The sequence below is a fragment of the Canis lupus genome, chromosome X, assembly GCF_048164855.1.
Source record: "Canis lupus baileyi chromosome X, mCanLup2.hap1, whole genome shotgun sequence".
NCBI lineage: Eukaryota > Metazoa > Chordata > Mammalia > Carnivora > Canidae > Canis > Canis lupus.
The window spans coordinates 57,121,012-57,146,571 of NC_132876.1; the positions used below are offsets into that span (position 1 = coordinate 57,121,012).

General features: G+C 37.4%; 1 protein-coding gene and 1 non-coding gene across 3 annotated transcripts in view; both read right to left on the minus strand.

Moving 5' to 3' along the window:
* LOC140628026 (dachshund homolog 2-like) overlaps nucleotides 1-25,560 on the minus strand; it is a 536,985-nt gene that overhangs the window by 187,017 nt on the left and 324,408 nt on the right. The window lies entirely within an intron of this gene.
* Nucleotides 14,703-14,809, minus strand: LOC140628837 (U6 spliceosomal RNA). Its single transcript, XR_012026771.1, has one exon. It is a non-coding gene; the product is annotated as a U6 spliceosomal RNA (small nuclear RNA).

Here is a 25,560-nt window from a genome sequence, read left to right on the forward strand (position 1 = left end):
AAAGTGGTATATCAAAAAGAAGATCTAACAATAATAAATATGCCCCCAACTTGGGAGCACCCAAAATATAAAACAATTATAATCAGCATAAAACTTCTCATTGATAATAATACAATAACAGTAGGGAACTTCAACACCCCACTTGCAGCAAGAGACAGACCATCTAAGCAAAAAATCAACAAGGAAACAATGGCATTGGATGCATACTGGACTAGATAGACTTAACAGATATATTCAGAACATTTCATCCTAAAGCAGCAGAATACACATTCTTTTAGAGCGAACATGGAACGTTGTCCATAACACATCACATACTGGGTCACAAATCAGGCCTCAACAAATACAAAAAGTTTAAGATGTATATTTTCTGACCCCAATGCTATGAAACTTGAAGTACGCCACAAGAAAAATTTGGAAAGACCACAAACACATGGAAGTTAAAGATCATCCTAGCAAAGAGTGAATGGGTCAACAAGGAAATTAAAGAAGGAATTAAAAAAAATACATGGAAACAAATGATAATGAAAATATGACATTGCAAAACTTTTGGGATGCAGCAAAAGCAGTTATACGAGGGAAATATATAGCAATATAGGCCTACCTCAAAAAGCAAGAAAAATCTCAAATAGACAACCAAATTCCATAGCTAAAGGAGCTAGAAAAATAACAATAAATAATGCATAAAGTGAAGAAGGGAAATAATAAATATTAGAGCAGAAATAATAGATAAAGAACCAAAAAAAAGTAGAAAATATCACTGAAACTTAGATCTGGTTCTTTTAAAGAATTAATAAAGTTGATAAACCTCTAGCCAGACTGATCAAAAAGAAAAGAGAAAGAAATAAAATAAATAAAATCATGAATGAGAGAGTAGACATCACAACCAACACTACAAAAACACAAATAATTATAAGAGAATATTATGAAAATTATATGCCAACAAGGATGCCTGGGTGGCTCAGCATTTGAATGTCTGCCTTTGGCTCAGGGCATGATCCTGGAGTCCCGGGATTGAGTCTCACACTGATCTCCCTGCATGGAGCCTGCTTCTCCCTCTGCCTCTGTCTCTGCCTCTATCTGTCTCATGAATAAATTAATAAAATCTTTAAAAAATTATGCCAACAAACTGGCAATCTGAAAGAAATGGATGAATTCCTAGAAACATACAAACTACCAAAACTGGAAGAAATAGAAAAACTGAACACAAGGATAACCAGTAAAGAAATTAAATCAGTACTCAAAAATCTCCCAACATACAAGAGTCCAGGTCCGGATGGCTACCCAGGTGAATTCTACCAAACACTTAAAGAAGAATTAATAATGATCCTTCTCAAACTGTTCCAAAAAATGAAAATGGAAGGATAACTTCCAAACTCATTTTACAAGACCATCATTACCTTGATGCCAAATCCAAAGACCCCACTAGAAAAGAAAATTACTGGACAGTATCTCTCATAAACAGGGATGCAAACATTCTCAACAAAATACTAGCAGATCAAATCCAACAGTACATTTAAAAGTATCGCTCACCTCAGTCGAGTGGGACTTATTCCTGTGCTACAAGGGTGGTTCAAGTTTTGGAAACCAATCAAAAAGATACATCACATTCTGAAAAGAAATGATAAAAGCCATATGATCCTCACAATAGATGCAGAAAAAGCATTTGACAAAGTACAGCATCCATTCTTATTCTTAAAAGATTTTATTTATTTATTTGAGAGAGAAAGCACAAGTGGGGGGAGCAGGAGAAAGAGAAGCAGGCTCCCTGGACTCAATCCCCAGACTGTGGGATCATGACCTGAGCCAAAGGCAGATGCCCAACCGACTAAGCCACACAGGTTCCCCAGCACCCATTCTTGATAAAGACCCTAACAAAGTAGGTGAAGATGGAGCATACCTCAATATCATAAAGGCCATATACCGAAGACCCACAGTTAGTATCATCCTCAATGGGGAAAAACTGAAAGCTTTTCCTCTATGGTCAGAAACAAGACAGGGTTGTCAACTCTCACCACTGTTATTTAAAATATTTCTAGAAGTCCTAGTCTCAGCAATCAAACAAAAAAAAATTAAAGACATCCAAATCTGTAATGAAGAATTAAATATTTCTGTATTTGCACATAACATGAAACTCTATATAGAAAAATCAAAAGACCACCCAAAAACTGTTAGAACTGTTACATGAACTCAGTAAAGTTGCAGGACACAAAATCAACATAGAGAAATCTTATACATTTCAAAACACAAATAGTGAAGCAGCAGAAAGAGAAATTAAGAAAACATCTCATTTACAATTGCACTAAAAACAATAAAATACCTACAAAAGAACCTAATCAAATAGGTCAAAGACCTATATTCTTAAAACTATAAAAAGAAGGAGGGGCAAGATGGCGGAAGAGCAGGGTCCCCAAATCACCTGTCCCCACCAAATTGCCTAGATAACCTTCAAATCATCCTGAAAGTCTACGAATTCGGCCTGAGATTTAAAGAGAGAACAGCTGGAATGCTACAGTGAGAAGAGTTCGCGCTTCTATCAAGGTGGGAAGACGGGGAAAAAAGAAATAAAGAAACAAAAGGCATCCAAGGGGGAGGGGCCCCGCGAGGAGCCGGGCTAAGGCCGGAGCCAGTGCCCCAGGACAGGAAAGCCCCGTCCTGGAGAAGCAGGAGCTGCACCGACCTTCCCGGGCGGAAAGTCCACGCAGGGAGTTGGAGCAGGACCCAGGAGGGCGGGGATGCCCTCAGGCTCCCTGGGACATTAACAGACACCTGCAAGCCCAGGAAAGTGCGCCATACCCCGCGGCTGAGCTCTCTAAGGGCTGCAGCACGCACACATTGACCCGGGAGCAGCTCAGAGGGGCTCGGGCGGCGGCTCCCCGGAGGGGGCTGCGCGGCCGGGAGCAGGAATCCAACAGCGCAGGCCCCGGAGCACAGGGCGCTGAGACACAGCCCAGGATCCGGCCTCCCCCCGGGACACGCAGAGGCCGGGAGGGCCCAGGACAGCAAGGACGCTCCTGCCCCGAGCTGAGCAGATCAGCGGCTCCGCCCCAGAGCCTCCAGGCCCTGCAGACGGAGAGCTCTGTAGTTTCTGCAGGAGCTGAATCCAGGTTTCCAGAGCTGCCGCAGCCACTGGGGTTGTTCCTCCTGAGGCCTCACGGGGTAAACAACCCCCACTGACCCTGCACCAGGCAGGGGGCTGAGCAGCTCCCCCAAGTGCTAACACCTGAAAATCAGCACAACAGGCCCCTCCCCCAGAAGACCAGCTAGACAGACAGGGGAAAAACAAATTATTGAACACACTGCACTGGAAAGTACCATAAAAAAAACAAAAAACTCCACCCCAAGATTGCTAGAACTCATACAGCAATTCGGCAATGTGGCAGGATACAAAATCAATGCCCAGAAATCAATGGCATTTTTATACACTAACAATGAGACTGAAGAAAGAGAAATTAAGGAGTCAATCCCATTTACAATTGCACCCAAAAGCATAAGATACATAGGAATAAACCTAACCAAAGATGTAAAGGATCTATACCTTCAAAACTATAGAACACTTCTGAAAGAAATTGAGGAAGACACAAAGAGATGGAAAAATATTCCATGCTCATGGATTGGCAGAATTAATACTGTGAAAATGTCAATGTTACCCAGGGCAATTTACACGTTTAATGCAATCCCTATCAAAATACCGTGGACTTTCTTCAGAGAGTTAGAACAAATTATTTTAAGATTTGTGTGGAATCAGAAAAGACCCCGAATAGCCAGGGGAATTTTAAAAAAGAAAACCATATCTGGGGGCATTACAATGCCAGATTTCAGGATGTACTACAAATCTGTGGTCATCAAGACTGTGTGGTACTGGCACAAAAACAGACACATAGATCAATGGAACAGAATAGAGAACCCAGAAGTGGACCCTGAACTTTATGGGCAACTAATATTTGATAAAGGAGGAAAGACTATGGAGGACTAAGGAGGAAGACTTTCTTCCATTGGAAGAAAGACAGTCTCTTCAATAAATGGTGCTGGGAAAACTGGACATCCACATGCAGAAGAATGAAACTAGACCACTCTCTTTCACCATACACAAAGATAAACTCAAAATGGATGAAAGATCTAAATGTGAGACAAGATTCTATTCAAAATCCTAGAGAAGAACACAGGCAACACCCTTTTTGAACTCGGCCACAGTAACTTCTTGCAAGATACATCCATGAAGGCAAAAGAAACAAAAACAAAAATGAACTATTGGGACTTCATCAAGATAAGAAGCTTTTGCACAGCAAAGGATACAGTCAACAAAATTAAAGACAACCTACAGAATGGGAGAAGATATTTGCAAATGACATATCAGATAAAGGGCTAGTTTCCAAGATGTATAAAGAACTTATTAAACTCAACACCAAAGAAACAAACAATCCAATCATGAAATGGGCAAAAGACATGAAGATAAATCTCACAGAAGAAGACATAGACATGGCCTACATGCACATGAGAAAATGCTCTGCATCACTTGCCAGCAGGGTAATACAAATCAAAACCATAATGAGATACCACCTCACACCAGTGAGAATGGGGAAAATTAACAAGGCAGGAAACCACAAATGTTGGAGAGGATGCAGAGAAAAGGGAACCCTCTTACACTGTTGGTGGGAATGTGAACCTGTGCAGCCACTCTGGAAAACTGTGTGGAGGTTCCTCAAAGAGTTAAAATAGACCTGCCCTACGACCCAGCAATTGCACTGTTGGGTATTTACCCCAAATATTCATATGCAATGAAATGCCGGGACACCTGCACCCCGATGTTTATAGCAGCAATGGCCACGATAGCCAAACTGGGGAAGGAGCCTCGATGTCCATCGAAAGATGAATGGATAAAGAAGATGTGGTTTATGTATACAATGGAATATTACTCAGCCATTAGAAACGACAAATACCCACCATTTGCTTCAACGTGGATGGAACTGGAGGGTATTATGCTGAGTGAAGTAAGTCAATCATAGAAGGACAAACATTGTATGTTCTCATTCATTTGGGGAATATAAATAATAGTGAAAGGGAATATAAGGGAAGGAAGAAGAAATTTGTGGGAAATATCAGAAAGGAAGACAGAACATAAAGACTCCTAACTCTGGGAAACGAACTAGAGGTGGTGTAAGGGGAGGAGGGCGGGGGTGGAGGTGAGTGGGTGACGGGCAGTGAGGGGGACACTTGACGGGATGAGCACTGGGTGTTATTCTGTATGTTGGCAAATTGAACACCAATAAAAAATTATTTTATTAAAAAATATTCGATTTGGCATATAACCTGCAAAAAAAATAAAAATAAAAACTATAAAAACACTGATAAAAGAAACTGAAGGAGACACAAAGAAATGGAAAGCCATCCCATGCTCATGGATTGGAAGAACAAATACCATTAAAATGTCATATTACTCAAAACAAGCTACACAGTTCATGCAATCCCTAGGAAAACACTGCCAGCATTTTTCAAGAAGTAGAACACTAAATCTTAAAATTTGTATGGAACCACAAAAGACCCTGAAGAGCCAAACCAACCGTGAGGAAGAAAAGCAAAGCTGGAGTCCTTGGAATTCCAGACATCAAGTTACATTACAAAGCTGTAGTGATCCAAGCAATATGGTACTCACAAAAGAATAGAATAATAGATCAATTGAACAAAATAGAAAACCCAGAAATGAACTCACAACTATATGGCCAATTAATCTTCAACAAAGTAGGAAAGAACGTGCAATGGGAAAAAGAGTCTCATGAGTAATAATGTTGGGAAAACTCTACAACAACATGTGAAAGAATGAAACTGGACCACTTTTTTTACACCTAACACAACAATAAATTCAAAATGAATTAAAGGCCTAATTATGATTCCTGAAACCAGTACTATCTTAGAGGAGAACACAGGCAGTAACCTCTTTGACATTGGCCATTGCAACTTCCTTCTCAATATGTTTCCTGAGGGAAGGCATACGAAAGCAAATATAAACTATTGGGATTTCACCAAAATAAAGTCTTTGTACAGTAAAGGAAATAGTCAACAAAACTACAACCTATGGGAGGGTAGAATATATTTGCAAATAACATCTGATAAAGGGCTAGTAAAACTCAACACCAAGAAAGCCAATAATCCAATTTAAATAATGGACAGAAGGCCTGAATAGACTTTTTTTTCCAAAGAAGACATACAGAGAGCCAACAGATCTTAAAAAGATGCTCAATATCATTCATCATCAGGGAAATACAAATGAAAACTACAATGAGATATTACCTCATATATGTCAGAATGTCCAAAATCAACAACACAAGATGATACAACAGGTGCTGGAGAGGATGCGGAAAAAGGGGGAACTCTCTTGCACTGTTGGTGGGAATGCAAACTGATACAGTCACTCTGGAAAACAGTTATAGAGGCTCCTTAGAAAGATAAAAATAGGACTACCCTATGATCCAGCAATTGTGCCCAAGGTATTTACCCATAGAATCCACACATACTAATTCAAAGGGATATATGCACCCTGACGTTTATAGCAGCATTATCTACAATAGCCAAATTATGGAAAAATCCCTAATGTCCACCAACTGACGAATGGATAAAGAAGAAGTGATATATATATATATATATCTCACACAGACTATTAATTCAACCATAAAAAAGAATGAAATCTTGCCATTTGCAATGACATAGATAAAGCAAGAGAGTATTATGCTAAGTGAAATAAGTCAGTCAGAGAAGCAAATACAGTATGATTTTACTCATATGTGGAATTTAAGAAACAAAGCAAACAGGCAAAGGGAAGAAAAATCAGAGAGAGATAGAAAAAAGAAAGCAACAAACAGACCCTTAATTATGGCAAACAATCTGATGTTTACTAGATGAGGCAGGAAGATGGCTTAAATAGGTAATGAGGATTAAGGAGTACACTTGTGATGAACACCAGGTGTTGCACGGAAGGGTTTTATCACTATATTATATACCAGAAACCAATATTACACTTTATGTTTATAAACAGGAATTTAAATAAAAACTTACCAAAAAAAGTAATAGGGAAGCCACCCAAATGTCCATCAAAAGATGAATGGAGGAAGAAGAACTGTATATATATAATGGCATATTGTTCAGCCATAATAAAAAAGAATGAAATCCCTCCATTTATCACTACATGGATGGGCCTATAGGATATAATGCTAAGTAAAATAAGTCAATCAGAGACAAATACCATATGATTTCACTCATATGTATCAAGAATCAAAATAAATGTACAAATAAGGAAAAAAAAAAACACGTCTTTTAAATATAGAGAAAAGGGGATCCCTGGGTGGCTCAGCAGTTTAGCATCTGCCTTCGGCCCAGGGCATGATCCTGGAGTCCCGGGATCAAATCCCATATCGGGCTCCCTGCGTGGAGCCTGCTTCTCCCTCTGCCTGTGTCTCTGCCTCTCTCTTTCTCTCTCTGTCTCTCATGTATAAATAAATAAATAAAGTCTTAAAAAATATATAGAGAACAAACTGGTGGTTGCCAGAGGGAAGGTAGGAGAGGATGGGTGAAGTAGATAAAGGGTATTAAGACTATACATATCTTGATGAGCACTGAGAAATATATAGAATTATTGAATCATTATATTGTGTACCTGAAAGTAAGGTAACATTTTATGTTAATTATACTTCAATTTTAAAAATTACACGTTAAAATTTGCATTCATACATTTGGTCCCTACAGAGAAGAAATAAGAAAATATAATCCCACACTTCTCCAGGACAAATCTTCACTATTCCTTCCAATTCATATCTCAGTTAAGGAAGAGCTTTATTCCATTGTATAGCCCATTGCTGAGTTTTGTCACTGTTGTTGGATGATGAGAAGGAAGGAATAATACTGATAAGTTAACACCTACTATTGTCAAGCAGTATGTTAGAGTTTACATCAACTTCATCTAATTCTCTAAATAATTCCATAAATATTATCTTTATTTTAATATGAGAAATTAAGCCTTAGAAACACTTATTTGCTGAGGGTCAGCCAGCAGATCCAGACTGTAGCCCTCATCTGTTTGGTTCTAAATCCACTATATAGTGGATTTCCTTTCTTAATTTCTATAAATAGAAGAGCACCTCCTCAGAGTTGAAGAAATATACTCTACCATAACAGAACAAAGTAAACAAGGTACTAAAGGAAGAATTGTTCATGGTTATCTCACTAGGGGCTTGAAACATTTTGTATTTCCATGATTTACCAAACTTGGTTAAAGGCAAATCAGATAAAGGGAACAAGGACTTCACTCTAGGAGTAATTTTACCTTTTTATCTTTACATGGAAGATACCAAATAAGTGGACTATAAGTTCACAACTATAAGCCTAGCACAAATAAAAGGAATGAGGAAATGATTAAACAGCAAAGGTTATAATTGAAGAAAACTAAGAAAAAATGGAACTGGTTAAGAGGTGTCAGTGAAGGCTTTATGGAGGGAGGAAAGGAGCCTTTAGCCAGGTCTCAGGTTGGGTGGGACCCAGGATTGCAGACTAAATCATGGGGATGGAAATGAAGTCATCTTGGGATCAGTGAAGAGATAGGCCTGTCTGTTAAAAATGAGATTATAATGGGAACAGTGGAAATAAATAATAAGTTGCATAGGGCTTACTAAGTGCCAGGCACACTTATAAGGATTTTATATTAAGTCATCTCATTCTGGCAAAAATCCTGAAGCTTAGGCACAGTTAAATAATCTGCCCAAAGTTACACAACAGGTAGTGACAGAGCTGGCATTTAGAACCTATAAAGTATGACTCCAGAGTTTATGCAATTAACCACTACAATGATACATTAGAGACACATACAGATACATTAGGAGAAATATATATTCAAGTGAAGAGATATAGGTAGTCACTTTTTATGTAGTCAAAAATTGAGCTTTTCAATATAAATAATGAGAAAGCAAGTATATAGGAAATATAAGTAATATTGGGCAAAGCCCATAACTGATCAAGATCTTTATAAATTTATTACTTATGGGCAATGTAATTTATTATAAACTATAAATAACTTGAAATATATTTTAAAAGCATTAACAGTATTTATAGCACATTTTAGGTAGAATTATTAAATTTATGTTTTTAATTTATAATCTGATCACATAGAAAGTTTAAGTGGAGAAAGTTCTCATAAAGTTCAAAGATTTTTAATTAGCCTCTTTTTATCCTAATCTGCATATTATATAACTTTCAAAATACTGTTATCAAACAGAGGTTATGACTATATACATACACAGCTACATCTATACACACTACATATTTAAGAACAAAGGAGAGTTGACAGCTCTATCTCCATCAACTCTTTATTTTGGCTATTTTGAGGGTAATAATATGTAGAATGTCATATGCAATATTAATGTCCCAACATGTACTAAGAAATGTGATCTACAGTTACCATTGTTCAACTTGACATACTAAAATATATGGCAGTATCTGAAATATGTTTAAGAATTAAGCTTGAAGTTTAAGACATTAATTTTCAAACCACATATATTTTTCTCTATCACATATGACAAACTGAAGACATTGGAATATAAGAGTAGTGTTTTTATAATTAAAGATTCATGCTTTTCTTTACCTTGATTTTTCTATTAAACAATGACCACTTATTAGGAAAATGTGAATAATGTGCATAAAATTATGATTTAAACATTAACCCACTTCTTTCTAAAGATAGGAGCCAAAAACTGAAAAAGTCAGTGTGCCTTTGAGGATATTTAATTAAAATCTAATCCCACAGTCTTAAAAGCTCACATAAATTAAGCTGTCATTCAAGAGATTTATGCCTTCACATTTACATATTACATACAATTCATCAATTACTCATGTTTGAAAGCAATGCCTTTCCCAGGGTGTTGAACTGCTAATGTGCCAACAGGCATATGAAACCCACAAAACCATACCAACTGGCACCTTGGAGAAAGCTATTTCCATATGGCTTTCGTTTGCACATCCACAGAGTTCCAAGCATGCTTAGAAAACTATGACTATAGTTTGATTGATTCTATTGAGCTAAATTTGTTTGAAAGAGACAATCATATTACTTAATCTTGGTGCAACTGCAAAGTGATGGCAATTCAACAGACCTTCTTGCATTCACGGCAAGTTTTAAAATTACACTAAAGATGAAGAATCATTCCTGAGCTTCAGCATAGTCAAAGCAGTTAAGTTAAAAATATTATCGGGGCAGCCCCGATGGCTTAGCGGTTTAGCACCACCTTCAGCCCAGGGCGAGATCCTGGAGGCCCTGGATCAAGTCCCACGTCAGGCTCCCTGCATGGAGCCTGCTTCTCCCTCTACCTGTGTCTCTGCCTCTCTCTCTCTCTCTCTCTGTTTCTAATAAATAAATAAAATCTTTTAAAAAATATATTCTCTTCAAGTTAATAGAAGGTAACCACTTATTTAGCATTGTATATTTAAGTAAGGGGAAAAAAAGTAAAATATATACCTGTGTGTATATACATGCATAATACCTGCATACACATACATAAGGATGGGGGAGGTGAAAACATCAAAGTGCAGTGGCTCATTCAGAACAGTAGCTATATAAGCTTATATAAGCTTAGCTTATAATATATATATAGATAGATAATATTGACAATTAGCCAATCTTAAAGTCTACTGGATGTTAGTTTTTGCTGAACATTAGCTAGAATATAGCAGTAACAGTGGGTTTATTCTATAAAAAATGTTATTTGCCTTTTATTTCAACTTGCAAAATCCTGCTTTCCTCTTAACAGATGGTACTAATATTATCTGTTAATATTAGGTGTATATTTCTTTTGTTGTAAAAATTTAATGCAAAACCTTATAAGATGCAGCATTTTTACTATCTGGAATGGGTGTAAGTAGTACTATAGAACAAAATATAAGGTGTACAAGTGGAATGTTATTCTCCTGGCTATAATTTAACCCGGAGTAAAATTATTTGAGCTGGATTCTGAATGAAAAGAATCTCTTGCAGGTTATCAGTTTCAGTTGACAACGTTAGCAAAATAATTGATACTCAATGTGTCCAATGCTCCAGCATTCAGAATTAAGTTCTTCAAGCCTTATTCAAATCTTCCACTTCTAAACCCTGTTAAACCTATGAGGGTTTTAATTATGCTTAAGAAGTTAACCCTAGTTATATTATAGTCAGAAAAAAATTATACAGACATATTTTCAGAATAATTCTTCATTATAACAGTTAAACTGATTAAATAATATCTAAAATATTTAATTTTAAATAATGCATTGTAGTAGGGAGACAGGCAATATAAACTTACTATACCTGAAAAACTAGTGACATTTACCACTATAATGCTTTTGTCATACTCAACATAGGTCTTAAATGATAACTGCTATTTACAACTAAATACTGTCTTACAATATCTTTCTCTAAGTGTAGAGTAATGTATTATATCTGCCAAATGTCTCCAAAACAGGCATATTTCTCACTTCTTTCAGAAAAAAAATGTTAAATGTTATGCCCAAATAACTTCTTTGCTGTTTTTTTTTCAGTCATATAGTTCAAATATTGGATAATGTCTTATTGAATGGGTATAAAACAGTTTTTCATTTCTTAGGCTTACTGTGGTAAATTCCTAAGTTCTTTTTGTTAATAAATTGATTTTTTATTAGTGTTCAATTTACCAACATACAGAATAATACCCAGTGCTCATCCCGTCAAGTGCCCCCCTCAGTGCCCGTCACCCATTCACCCCGAACCCCCGCCCTCCTGCCGTTCCACCAGAGTTAGGAGTCTTTATGTCTTTATGTTCTGTCTCCCTTTCTGATATTTCCCACACATTTCTTCTCCTTTCCCTCATATTCCCTTTCACTATTATTTATATTCCCCAAATGAATAAGAACATACACTGTTTGTCCTTCTCCAATGGACTCATTTCACTCAGCATAATACCCTACAGTTCCATCCACGTTGAAGCAAATGGTGGGTATTCGTCGTTTCTAATGGCTGAGTAATATTCCATTGTATACATAAACCACATCTTCTTTATCCATTCATCTTTCGATGGACACCGAGGCTCCTTCCACAGTTTGGCTATTGTGGGCATTGATGCTATAAACATCAGGGTGCGGGTGTCCGGGCGTTTCATTGCATCTGAATATTTGGGGTAAATCCCCAACAGTGCAATTGCTGGGTTGTAGGGCAGGTCTATTTTTAACTCTTTGAGGAAACTCCACACAGTTTTCCAGAGTGGCTGCACCAGTTCACATTCCCACCAACAGTGTAAGAGGGTTCCCTTTTTTCTGCATCACCTCCAACATTTGTGGTTTCCTGCCTTGTTAATTTTCCCCATTCTCACTGGTGCGAGGTGGTATCTCATCGTGGTTTTGATTTGTATTTCCCTGATGGCAAGTGATGCAGAGCATTTTATCATGTGCATGTTGGCCATGTCTATGTCTTCCTCTGTGAGATTTATCTTCATGTCTTTTGCCCATTTCATGATTGGATTGTTTATTTCTTTGCTGTTGAGTTTAAGAAGTTCTTTATAGGTCTTGGAAACTAGCCCTTTATCTGATACGTGATATGCAAATATCTTCTCCCATTCTGTAGGTTGTCTTTTAGTTTTGTTGACTGTATCCTTTGCTGTGCAAAAGCTTCTTATCTTGATGACGTCCCAATAGTTCATTTTTGCTTTTGTTTCATTTGCCTTCGTGGATGTATCTTGCAAGAAGTTACTGTGGCCAAGTTCAAAAAGGGTGTTGCCTGTGTTCTCCTCTAGGATTTTGATGGAATCTTGTCTCACATTTAGATCTTTCATCCATTTTGAGTTTATCTTTGTGTATGGTGAAAGAGAGTGGTCTGGTTTCATTCTTCTGCATGTGGTTGTCCAATTTTCCCAGCACCATTTATTGAAGAGACTTTCTTCCAATGGATAGTCTTTCCTCCTTTATCGAATATTAGTTGACCATAAAGTTCAGGGTCCACTTCTGGATTCTCTATTCTGTTCCATTGATCTATGTGTCTGTTTTTGTGCCAGTACCACACTGTCTTGATGACCACAGCTTTGTAGTACAACCTGAAATCTGGCATTGTGATGACCCCACCTATGGTTTTCTTTTTTAAAATTCCTCTTGCTATTCGGGTCTTTTCTGATTCCACACAAATCTTAAAATAATTTGTTCTAACTCTCTGAAGAAAGTCCATGGTATTTTGATAGGGATTGCATTAAACGTGTAGATTGCCCTGGGTAACATTGACATTTTCACAATATTAATTCTGCCATTCCATGAGCATGTAATATTTTTCCATCTCTATGTGTCTTCCTCAATTTCTTTCAGAAGTGCTCTGTAGTTTGTAGGGTATAGATCCTTTACCTCTTTGGTGAGGTTTATTCCTAGGTATCTTATGCTTTGGGTGCAATTGTAAATGGGATTGACTCCTTAATTTCTCTTTCTTCGGTCTCATTGTTAGTGTAGAGAAATGCCACGGACTTCCGGGCATTGATTTTGTATCCTGCCACGCAACCAAATTGCTGTATGAGTTCTAGCAATCTTGGGGTGGAGGTTTTTGGGTTTTCTATGGACAGTGTCATGTCATCGGTGAAGAGGGAGAGTTTGACTTCTTCTTTGCCAATTTGAATGCCTTTAATGTCTTTTTGTTGTCTGATTGCTGAGGCTAGGACTTCCAGTACTATGTTGAATAGCAGTGGTGAGAGTGGACATCCCTGTCTTGTTCCTGAACTTAGGGGAAAGGCTCCCAGTGCTTCCCCATTGAGAATGATATTTGCTGTGGGCTTTTCGTAGATGGCTTTTAAGATGTTGAGGAATGTTCCCTCTATCCCTACACTCTGAAGAGATTTGATCAGGAATGGATGCTGTATCTTGTCTTCATTCAGCTGTTGAACCAGCTTTGTGTCCCTGGAATAAATCCTACTTGGTCATGGTGAATAATTTTCTTAATGTACTGTTGGATCCTATTGGCTAGTATCTTGTTGAGAATTTTTGCATCCATGTTCATCAGGGATATTGGTCTGTAATTCTCCTTTTTGGTGGGGTCTTTGTCTGGTTTCGGATTTAAGGTGATGCTGGCCTCGTAGAACGAATTTGGAAGAACTCCATCTCCTTCTATCTTTCCAAAGAGCTTTAGGAGAATAGGTATGGTTTCTTCTTTAAACGTTTGATAGAATTCCCCTGGGCAGCCATCTGGCACTGGACTTTTGTGTCTTGGGAGGTTTTTGATGACTGCTTCAATTTCCTCCCTGGTTATTGGCCTGTTCAGGTTTTCTATTTCTTCCTGTTCCAGTTTTGGTAGTTTGTGGCTTTCCAGGAATGCGTCCATTTCTTCTAGATTGCCTAATTTATTGGCGTATACCTGTTCATAATATGTTTTTAAAATCGTTTGTATTTCCTTGGTGTTGGAGTGATCTCTCCTTTCTCATTCATGATTTTATTAATTTGAGTCTTCTCTCTCTTCTTTTTAATAAGGTTGGCTAATGGTTTATCTATCTTATTAATTCTTTCAAAGAACCAACTCCTGGTTCTGTTGATCTGTTCCACAGTTCTTCTGGTCTCGATTTCGTTGAGTTCTGCTTGAATCTTAATTAACTCTCTTCCTCTGCTGGGCGTGGATTCTATTTGCTGTTTTTTTTTAGCTCCTTTTTGTGTAAGGTTAGCTTTTGTATTTGAGTTCTTTCCAGTTTTTTTTTTTTTTAAATATGGAACGCTTCACGAATTTGTGTGTCATCCTTGCGCAGGGGCCATGCTAATCTTCTCTGTATCGTTCCAATTTTAGTATATGTGCTGCCGAAGCGAGCACTCTTTCCAGTTTTTGAATGGATGCTTGTATTGTGATGTATTTCCCCCTTAGGACTGCTTTTGCTGCATCCCAAAGATTTGGCATGGTTGTATCCTCATTCTCATTAGTTTCCATGAATCTTTTTAATTCTTCCTTAATTTCCTGGTTGACCCTTTCATCTTTTAGCAGGATGGTCCTTAACCTCCACGTGTTTGAGGTCCTTCCAAACTTCTTGTTGTGATTTAGTTCTAATTTCAAGGCATTTTGGTCTGAGAATATGCAGGGGACGATCCCAATCTTTTGGTATTGGTTCAGACCCGATTTGTGACCCAGTATGTGGTCTATTCTGGAGAAAGTTCCATGTGCACTTGAGAAGAATGTGTATTCAGTTGAGTTTGGATGTAAAGTTCTGTAGATATCTGTGAAATCCAACTGGTCCAGTGTATCATTTAAAGCTCTTGTTTCTTTGGAGATGTTGTGCTTAGAAGACCTATCGAGGGTAGAAAGAGCTAGATTGAAGTCACCAAGTATAAGAGTAATATTATCTAAGTATTTCTTCACTTTGGTTATTAATTGATTTAAATATTTGGCAGCTCCCACATTCGGGGCATATATATTGAGGATTGTTAAGTCCTCTTGGTGGATAGATCCTTTAGGTATTGTATAGTGTCCCTCTTCATCTCTCACTACAGTCTTCGGGGTAAATTTTAGTTTATCTGATAGAAGGATGGCTACCCCTGCTTTCTTTTGAGGACCATTTGAATGGTATATGGTTCTCCAACCTTTTATTTTCAGGTTGTAGGTGTCCTTCTGTCTAAAATGAGTCTCTTGTAGACAGCAAATAGATGGGTCCTGCTTTTTTATCCAGTCTGACACCCTGCGCCTTTTGATGGGGTCATTAAGCCTGTTCACGTTCAGAGTTACTATTGACAGATATGAGTTTAGTGTCATCATGATATCTATTCAGTCCTTGTTTTTGTGGATTGTTCCACTGAACTTCTTCTTAAAGGGGAATTTTAAGAGTCCCCCTTAAAATTTCTTGCAGAGCTGGTTTGGATGTCACATATTCTTTCAGTTCTTGCCTGTCTTGGAAGTTCTTTATCTCTCCTTCCATTTTGAATGAGAGTCTTGCTGGATAAAGTATTCTTGGTTGCATGTTCTTGTCATTTAGGACCCTAAATATATCCTGCCAGCCGTTTCTGGCCTGCCAGGTCTCTGTGGAGAGGTCTGCTGTTACCCTAATTCTCCTGCCCATAAAAGTCAGGTATTTCTTGTCTCTTGCTGCTTTAAGGATCTTCTCTTTATCTTTGGAATTTGTAAGCTTCACTATTAAATGTCGAGGTGTTGAATGGTTTTATTGATTTTAGGGGGGATCTCTCTATTTCCTGGATCTGAATGCCTGTTTCCCTTCCCAGATTAGGAAAGTTTTCAGCTAGGATTTGTTCAAATACATATTCTGGCCCTCTGGCCCTTTCGTCGCCCTTGGGAACCCCAATTAAACGTAGGTTTTTCTTCCTCAGGCTGTCGTTTATTTCCCTTAATGTATCCCAATGGTCTTTTAATTGTTTGTCTCTTTTTTCCTCAGTTTCCCTCTTTGCCATCAACTTGTCTTCTATGTCACTCACTCGTTCTTCCACCTCGTTAACCCTCGTCCTTAGGACTTCTAGTTTGGATTGCATATCATTCAATTGATTTTTTTTTGCCTGATTGGATGTAAATTATGCACTCATGAAGTCTCTTCAGTCCTTTATGCTTTTTTTCTAGAGCCACCAGTAGCTGTATAATAGTGCTTCTGAATTGGCTTTCTGACATTGAATTGTAATCCAGATTTTGTAACTCTGTGGGAGAGAGGACTGTTTCTGATTCTTTCTTTTGAGGTGAGGTTTTCCTTTTAGTCATTTTGCTCAGTGCAGAGTGGCCAAAAACAAGTTGTCTTGGGAGAAGGAGAAAAAGAGAGGTGAGAAAGAAGGAAAGAAAAGAGAAAAAAGAAAGAAAAAGGAAGAAAAAAAGAAGAAAAAAGAAAAAGAAAGGAAAAAAAGAGTGGGGGAAGCAATGTGAAATCAGAAGGCAAAAAAAAAATAAAAATAAAAAAAAACAAACCACGGGGGAGTATCTTCTGATTCTGTATACTTTAAGTCCCTTGACTTCCCCTGGAACTTGTCCGTCTAGCTGGTCTTCTGGGGGAGGGGCCTGTTTTGCTGATTTTCAGCTGTTAGCACTTGGGGGAGCTGCTCTGCCCCCCGCCTGGTGCAGGGCTCAGTGGGGGTTGTTTACCCTGTGAGGCCCCAGGAGGAACAACCTCAGTGGCGGGGCCAGCTCTGGAGCCCTGGATTCAGCTCCCGCAGTAACTACGGAGCTCTCCGTCCAAAGGGGCCTGGAGGCTCCGGGGCGGGGCCGCTGATCTGCTCAGCTCGAGTCAGGAGCTCCCTTGCAGTCCTGGGCCCTCCCGGCCTTTGCCTGTCCCGGGGGGAGGCCGGATCCTGGGCTGTGTCCCCAGTCCCCAGTGCTCCCGTCCTGCGCTGTTGGATTCTTGTTCCCGGCCCAGCAGCCGCCTCCGCGGAGCCGCCCACCGCCCCCAGCCAGTCGGAGCTGCTTCCAGGACCGCGCAGCCCCCTCCACGCAGAGCCGCTGCCGAAGCCCCTCCGAGCTGCTCCCGGGTCCCGCCGTGCACGTGCTGCAGCCCTTTAGGGAGCTCGGCTGCGTGGTATGTTGCACTCTCCTGGGCACGCAGGTGTCTGTTAGTGTCCCAGGGAGCCTGAGGACATCCCCGCCCTCCTGGAGTCCTGCTCTAACTCCCTGCAGGCCCCTTTCTGTCCGGGAAGGTTGGTGCAGCTCCTGCTTCTTGGGGACGGTGCTCTCCTGTCCTGGGGACACTCGCCCCGGCCTTAGCCCAGCTCCTCGCGGGGCCCCTCCCCCTGGGATGCCTTTTGTTTCTTTCTTTTTTCCCCGCGTCTTCCTACCTTGATAGAAGCAGGAACTCTTCTCACTGTAGCATTCCAGCTCTTCTCTCTTTAAATCTCAGGCCGAATTCATAGATTTTCAGGATGATTTGAAGGTTATCTAGGTAATTTGATGGGGACAGGTGATTTGGGGACCCTACTCTTCTGCCATCTTGCCCCTCCCTCAAATCCTAAGTTCTTAAAGAAAGAAAAATGTTTCCTTAGTAAAAAAAAAAAGAGAGAGAGAGAGAGAAATGCAAAGCGGAATTCAAACCAAGGGGAATTCAAGTTCTGTTAATAAATAAAGCTGCCATAAATCAAATAATAAGACTGACGGTTTATCAAGTATAGTTCAATCTATTCTAAGTTACTCATTATTCTAAACATTAATTAAAACCATCAAAATTCTAGAGGAGAACACAGGCAGTAATGTCTTTGACATAGGCCACAGCAGCTTCTTACTAAATATGTCTTCTGAAGCAAAGGAAACAAAAGCAAATATAAACTATTGGGACTTCATCAAGATAAAAAACTTCTGTGCAACAAAGAAAACAATCAAAAAACCTGAAAGGCAATCTTTCCAATGGCCAACAGATATAAAAAAGAAGCTCAACATCACTCATCATCAGGGAAATACAAATGAAAACTATAATGAGCTATCAATTCATACCTGTCAGAATGTCTAAAATTAACACAGGAATCAACAGATGTTGGTGAGGATGTGGAGAAAGGAGAAGCCTTTTACACTGTTGGTAGGAATGCAAACTGGTGCAGCCAATCTGGAAAACTGTATGCAGGTTTCTTTTTTTTAAAAAAAATTTATTGGAGTTCAATTTGCCAACATATAGCATAACACCCATTGCTCATCCCAAGTGCCCCCCTCAGTGCCCATCATCCAGTCACCCCAACCCCCCACCCACCTCCCCTTCCACTACCCCTTGTTCATTTCCCAGAATTAGGTGTCTCTCATGTTTTGTCACCCTCACTGATATCTTCACTCATTTTCTCTCCTTTCCCTTTATTCCCTTTCACTAATTTTTATATTCCCCAAACAAATGAGACGATATAATGTTTGTCCTTCTCCGAATGACTTATTTCACTGTATACAGGTTTCTTAAAAAATTCTTTAAGAAACCACATAGAACAACCCTATGACCCAGCGATTGAACTTCTAGGTATTTGTCAAATGATACAAAATACTGAATCAAAGGGACACTTGCACTCCAATATTTATAGCAGGTTTATCAACAATAGCCAAATTATGGAAAAAGCCCAAATGCCCAACAATGTCCATCAACTGATGAATGGATAAAGAAACTTGATATAAGTTACTCAGCCATAAAAAGAATGAAATCCTGCCATTTGCAATAATGGGGATGGAGCTAGATAGTATTATGCTAAATGAAATAAGTCATTCAGAGAAAGACAAATACTGTATGATTTCACTCATATGTGGAATTTAAGAAACAAAACAGATGAACACAGTGGAGAGAAAGGGAGGCAAGTCATGAAACAGACTCTAAACTATACAGAAAAAACTGAGGGTTGCTGGAGAGGAGGTGAGTGGGGGGATGGGTTAAATGGGTGGTGGATATTAAGGACGGCACTTGTGATGAGCCCTGAGTGTTATATGTAAGTGCTTAATTACTAGATTCTACACCTGAAATTAATGTTACATTCTATGTTAACTAATTGGAATTTAAATACTTTTTTAAAAGTAGTGAATTAAAAGCTATTGTAAGTCAAAGTAAAGATGAATAAAGTCTCTCAAACATTCATTATAAATAAAATATTAAGGTGGAAAAACAATATTTTCAGTGGTCTAAGTTTATTTTTAAATACATCTTTTTTATTTTTAAATATATCTTAAGGATAAAGAGAGTGTGAAATATTTTATGCTAAGAATGTATGAGCTGAATGAGATATCTCTTCAGTTTAGAGAATATTTTTATATACTAGCTTCAATAGTTATAGAAACAATCAATAAATTTAATTCCAGTTCTAACCATATCATTGGATTAAAGAAAAACTAGCTCACTTTTGCTTTAGTAAAAATAATAATGATAATAATATGGAGGAATGGATCCTACAGATTAGTAAGGCTTACTGAGTTTTTACATAATGATTTGGCTTAATTCAAATCCTTATTGTAGATAATAACAAAGAGTTAGACTAATGACTAAATTATGGCACTGTGCTAAAATATCTTGTGTTTTGATATATAACATGTGCTTAAATTAAGCATAATATTCTTCCACACTGTATTTTCATTTCATTTTCTCTGTATATTTTATATCTAACAAAAGTGCCCTAAAACTAACTTATGCAATAAATATGCTCTATATTTGTCTTCCAGAATCTGATGACATTATATGACATATCACTAGCTGTACAACTTCTGTGTTGAAAAAGACATCACCTAACAAGAAAGATAAATGCTCTATCCATGGTGAAACTCTATCATATGTAGTTTAGGCAAGAAGATAATTGAAAATGACAAGAAGTATGTCAATTAAAATATAGAGATTTTAAAAGTGCTCAAATGCATAGATTGATAATCCACACTGTGTTAAGTATTTTCTAAATTATAACTTTAAGGAAGGTCATAATTCTTGCCCCAGGCACATATCAAAATTAAGTCCTTTTACCACTATTTGGCAACAGTCTCACCATAAACACCATCAATTTTGCTGTCCACAACCCTGTTTCATTCAAAATAAGATTAACATGCTACATCAGAATATCTATTGAATCTCTAACTTACTGAGAGCTTCAGTCAGGATAAAAAGAGACAGATACTGTTAAATTCCCATTGTTGTAATTGGAGGACAAGACAGTAAATTTTCAATTATTCATTTGATATGGAAAATATTTACTGAATTATTAATTACTAATTCATTTTTATTTATTGAATTATTAATTATTTGCTCTTGACCAGTATTCAGTATAGATATAGTAGAATTTGGAAACTGTATAGACACACACATGCACACAAATAATATGTTTATATACACATTTTCACATGGCCCATGGTAAACTCTTAAAAGTTTATTGAATGACTTAGTTATTTAATCTACTCCAATTTTCCACAGGCAACTCCCTAAAGATTTATTGTCATAGCTCCCTTACCAGCAATGCTATCTTTATGATACTCATTGGGGGATGGGAATTAAAATGGAAGACCCCAAAATATGTCTTATTTCAACTGCTAGTCCTTATCTCTTTGTTTCCACCCTCCCCTCCTAAACCACATAAGCTAAATAAAGAGGAAAGTCTTTAATTTCCAACATATTAGACAATATCACATTATAACTATCTTTTGGGTTGTATTGGACTTTGAATGCCAGTCTTCAATATGCTGAGAAGATACACTCCCTGACCTTGTTTGCGGGAGTGAATTAATTGCTGGGAGTAACAAGCTTAGAATTGACATATAGAATGATATTCGACAGATGTTTTCACTAGAAATGAGATTAGTTTGTATATTTAGCAAAATGCTCAAAACAAAAAAATTGGGAATGTGCCCACTAGCTTTCAGCTGACATCAAAGTGAACAGATGTCACTTAAAACTCCTTTTAGGGTGTTAGGCCCTCTGCTGGATGAATGGATAAAGAAGATGTGAGATTACATATATGGAGTATTTATGGAATAATGGAATATTACTCAGCCATAACAAAACTGATGAACATAGGGGAAGGGAAGGAAAAAAAAACAGGATAAAAGCAGAAAAGGATACAGACCTTGAGACACTCTTAACTATAGAGAACAAACTGAGGGCTGCTGGAGGGGAGGTGGATGGGGGCATAGGGTAATTGGGTGATAGGCAATGAGGAGGGCACTTGATGTAATGAGCACTGGTGTTATATGCAACTAATGAATCACTAAATTCTACGCTTAAATTCATAATGCACAATATGTTAACTAATTTGAATTTAAATAAAACAAAAAATGGAATAAAGACAAATGGTAGATGGCATACCAAGAAATTATAACAAGAAAATAACAAGATGAATAAAATGAGGAATACTTTACAGAGTATCAAATACAGCCAAACAAAGAGGAGAGCTCCCCAGATGATACATATTTAGAACAATCTGTAGTCAACAATACTCCAATACCAAATTTAAATTAGTGGCTTTATACATTTCACAGTATGTTGTCTATATTCTATTTCATTACCCAAGCACTGATGAACTTTACCCATAACCTTTCAATAGTTATTGTACGTTTATAGATTGAAGATACTATTCAAATAAGAATGCAATAACCAAGCGTTCCTCAGGTAATTCTTTCACATTTTTCTCTCTCTTTTTTAATTTGAGTATAATTTACATACAGTGTTATATTCATTTCAGGAGTGCAATTTAGTGATTTGACAAGTTTACACATTATACTATGTTTAACACAAGTGTAGCTTCCATCTGTCCTGTGACATCATTATTATAATATCATTGACTGTGTTTCTTATGCTGTGCTTTTTATTCTTGTGACTTATTCATTCTATAACTGAAAGCCTGCAGCTCCCTTGCCCTTTCATCTATTCTGTTCAACACCTGCCACCTTCCCCTCTGACAACCATCAGTTTGTTCTCTGTACGTATAGATCTGATCTGATTCTGCTTTTTCTTTCTTCATTTTTTCCTTTAGATTTCACATATGATTGCAATCATATGGTTTGTACTTCTCAGTCTGACTTATTTCACTTAGCATAACACCCTCTAGCTCCATTCATGTTGTTCCAATGACACAACCTCATCTTTTCTATGGCTACATAATATTCCATTGTGTATATGTTACACATTCTCTTTATCCATTCACCAACCGATGGACAATTAAGTTGCATCTATATCTTAGTTATTGTAAATAATGCTGCAATAAGCAGAGGGATGCATATATAGTTTTGAATTAGTGTTTTCATTTTCTATGGATAAATACCCAAAAGGAGAATTATTTCTATTTTTAATTTTTTGAGGAAACTTCATACCGTTTTCCACAGTGGCTATATAAATTTACATTCCTACCAACAATGCATAACTGTTCTTTTTTCACCATATCCTTACCAACACTTGTTATTTCTTGTAATTTTGATTTTGATCATTCTAACTGGTGTAAGGTGACATATTGTGCTTTTGATTTGTATTTTCCTGATGATTAGTGATGCTAAGCAGTTTTTCATGAGTTTGTTGGCAATTTCTCTATCTTCTTTGGAAAACTATCTATTCAGGTCCTCTGTTATTTTTGAATTGGATTATTTGCTTTTTTGGTGTTAAATTCTCTAAGTTTTTATATAATTTGGATGTGAACCCCTTATCAGTTAAAAAATTTGCAAATATATTCTCCCATTCAGTAGGTTGCCTTATGGTTTTGCTGATGATTTGCTTCACTGTGCAAAAGCTTTTTATACTGATGTACTCCCAATAGTTAATTTTTAAATTTTATTCACTTGCTTTAGGAGACAGATCTAGAAAAATGTTGCCGGCCAATGTCAGAGAAATTACTGCCTGTGTTGTCTTCCAAGATTTTTATGGTTTCATGTTCCATGTTTAGGTCTTTAATTCATGTTGACTTTATTCTTGTGTATGGTGTTAGAAAGTAGTCCAGTGCCATTTTTAACATATAGCTGTCCAGTTTTCTCAGTACTATTTGTTGAAGAGACTGTCTTTTTCCCATTGCATATTTTTTCCTCCTTTGTCATAGATCAATTGACCATACAGTCATAGGTTTATTTCTGGGCTCTCTGTTCTGCTCCATTAAATATCTCCACTTTTGTGCCAATATCATACTGTTTTAATCACTATAGACTTGTAGGGCAGTCCCGGTGGCCCAACGGTTTAGTGCTGCCTGCAGCCCAGGGTATGATCCTAGAGACCCAGGATAGAGTCTGACATTGGGCTCCCTGCATGTAGCCTGCTTCTCCCTCTGCCTGTGACTCTGCCTCTCTCTCTCTCTTTCTCTGAATAAATAAATAAAATCTTAAAAAAAAAGAACTGTCTTACTATAGACTTGTAGTATATCTTGAAATCTGGTATCCTGATACCACCAGCTTTGTTTTTCTCTCTCAGGATTGCTTTGGTTATTTGAGGTTTTCTGTGGTTCTATACACATTTTATTCTAGTTTTGTGAAATACATTGTGGCATTTTGATAGGGATTACATTGAGTCTTTGGAAATCAATCAACACCTTATACCATAGTGACGAAACGAAGGATAAAAATCATATTATCAACATAATAGATGCAAAAAAAGAATTTGACAAGAATCAACATCCATTCATGATAAAAAAAATCAACAAAGTGGGGTTAGAAAGAACAAACCTCAGCATAATCAAGACTGTATATGAAAAACCCACAGCTAACATATTCAATGCTGAAAAACCAAGAGCATTCCCTCTAAGGTCAGAAAGAAAACAGGAATGTCCACTCTCACCACTTTTATTCAACATTGTACTATAAGTCCTTGATACAGCACTCAGAAAAGAAAAAGAAATAAAAGGCATCCGTATTGGTAAAGAAGAAATTAAATTGTTACTATTTGCAGATGACATGATACTATACATAGAAAATCCTAAAGACTCCATCTAAAAACTACTAGAAGTATTAAACAAGTTCAGTAAAGTGGTAGAATACAAAATTAATAGCCAGAAATTGGTAGCATTTCTATACACTAATAATGAAGTAGCAGAAGGAGAAATCTTAAAATACCATTTACAATTACACCAAAAAGAATAAAATACCTTAGAATAAACTTAACCAAAAAGATGAAAGTCCAGTATCTGTACTCTAAAAGTTATAAAACACTGATGAAAGAAATTGAAGATGACATAAGCAAGTGGAGATATTTTATGCTCATGGACTGGAAGAATTAATATTGTTAAAATATCATATTACCCAAAACAAATCACATTTTTCATTCTTAAGCAGAATTGGAATTTTATAATCACTTGTGGTTCCTGATAACAAGAAACAGTATTAGGTATATGATGCCAATTCCCTTAACATGCAAAAAATAACTTGAAGAAGGCTCATTAACTATAATATGTCTATCATTGCAAAGTACTACCACTTTTAGCATCCAACAATTCACCCATGTAGTCTACTACTTTTGTCTGTAATGTTAGCTTTGCATTTAGATTACACAGCTATGGGGAACCACATAACACAATCTTCAACTACTCCAACCCTTGCTTCAAATTAGCAAAATGAAATATGTTTCTCAAGGTTTTTCATGGTTACCTTCAAGGATCATGGTATAGGAAATCACTGACATATAGGCAAAACAAATATATTATCCCAGATTTGTATTCTGTATAGACTACCCCAACTGCAAAGCCCTTCAGGTCATCTGTCCAGAAAAAAAAAAAAAAACATTGAAAAAGAATATATTAAAGCAAAACTTCTATTGAGAAAAAAATGGAAAACTCTTTCTGAGGTAATAAATACTTCAAACTATCTCTTAAAAGCCAAAGGGAGTCAAGTCAGAGCATGGAAGGCTTAAGACATCAACTTGATATTCCAGAATATTATATACTTACCTCTTCCAAGGTTGTCAAAATTATGGCTAATTTCATTGGACTGGTGCCCCTTACTTGAAAGAGCCTATAGGTATCTGTCATAATCTATGGTATCTGAATGTGAACTCTGCTGCTTAGGAATGTCACAAGTTCAAAGACATCGTGTTGAGTGCTCCAAGCATCTAAAAATGACAAGATGGACACCTCAGGCTCCTTTCAAAACTGAGCTGCTAGGAACATGCTAGTATACCTGTGAGTGTCAAGACAGATGGTTCATAAGGGAGGCAGATGTAGCTCAATCTCTGTTTTGGACATGGATATCCA